Genomic DNA, 1,013 nt, shown 5'->3' with positions numbered 1-1,013 from the left:
GACTCACGCCTGTAATCCCAGGAATTTGGGAGGCCGAGGTAGGAGGATCCCTTGAGCCCAGGAGTTGGAGATCAGCCTGGGCAACATAGTGAGACCCCTGGGAGTAGGGGAGCTGAGGATCACTTGCACCTGGGAGGTTGAGGCTGCAGTGAGCTAGGATCGTCCAACCGCACTCCAGCCTGGGCAATAAAGTGTGACCCTGACTTAAAAAAAAAAAGGAGTCCTTTTGCGGGTGGCAACCAGCGCCGAGAGGACGCCATGAAGGCCTTGGGCACACTATGAGAGTACAAGGTGGTGGGTCGCTGCCCGCCCACCCCCAAATGCCACACACCGCCCCTCTACCGCATGGGAATCTTTGCGCCTAATCATGTCGTCGCCGAGTCCCGCTTCTGGTACTTCGTATCTCAGTTAAAGAAGATGAAGAAGTTTTCAGGGGAGATTGTCTACTGTGGGCCGGGGTTTGAGAAGTTCCCCCTGGGGGTGAAGAACTTCGGCATCTGGCTGCACTATGACTCCCGGAGCGGCACCCACAACATGTACTGAGAATACTGGGACCTGAACACCGCGGGCGCTGTCACCCAGTGCTACCGAGAATTGGGCGCCCGGCACCGCGCCTGGCCCCATTCCATCCAGATCACGAAGGTGGAGGCGATCGCAGCCAGCAAGTGCCGGCGGCCGGCCGTCAAGCAGTTCCACGACTCCAAGATCAAGTTCCCGCTACTCCACCGGGTCCTGCGCTGTCAGCACAAGCCACACTTCACCACCCGGAGACCCAACACCTTCTTCTAGGTACAGGGCCCTCGCCCGGTGTGTGCCCCAAATAAACTCAGGAACACCCCGGTATTAAAAGAAAAAAAGAAAGAAAGATTCCAGACGCAGTGGCTTACACATGTAATCCCAGCACTTTGGGAGGCTGAGGCGGGCGGATCACCGGAGCTCAGGAGTTCGAGACCAGCCTTGCCAACATGGTGAAACCCCATCTCTACTAAAAATACAAAAATTAGTTGGGCCTG

At 56.8% G+C, this 1,013-nt stretch overlaps 1 pseudogene; it reads left to right on the top strand.

The window, feature by feature from the left end:
• The first annotated feature begins 258 nt into the window (after positions 1–258).
• On the top strand, positions 259–789 carry LOC129533902 (large ribosomal subunit protein eL20-like; annotated as a pseudogene).
• The last annotated feature ends 224 nt before the right edge of the window (positions 790–1,013 follow it).

Source organism: Gorilla gorilla, chromosome 1, assembly GCF_029281585.2.
Source record: "Gorilla gorilla gorilla isolate KB3781 chromosome 1, NHGRI_mGorGor1-v2.1_pri, whole genome shotgun sequence".
Taxonomy (NCBI): Eukaryota; Metazoa; Chordata; class Mammalia; order Primates; family Hominidae; genus Gorilla; species Gorilla gorilla.
Note: the sequence above shows the minus strand (reverse complement) of the source record. Positions and strands in the feature narration are given on the sequence as shown.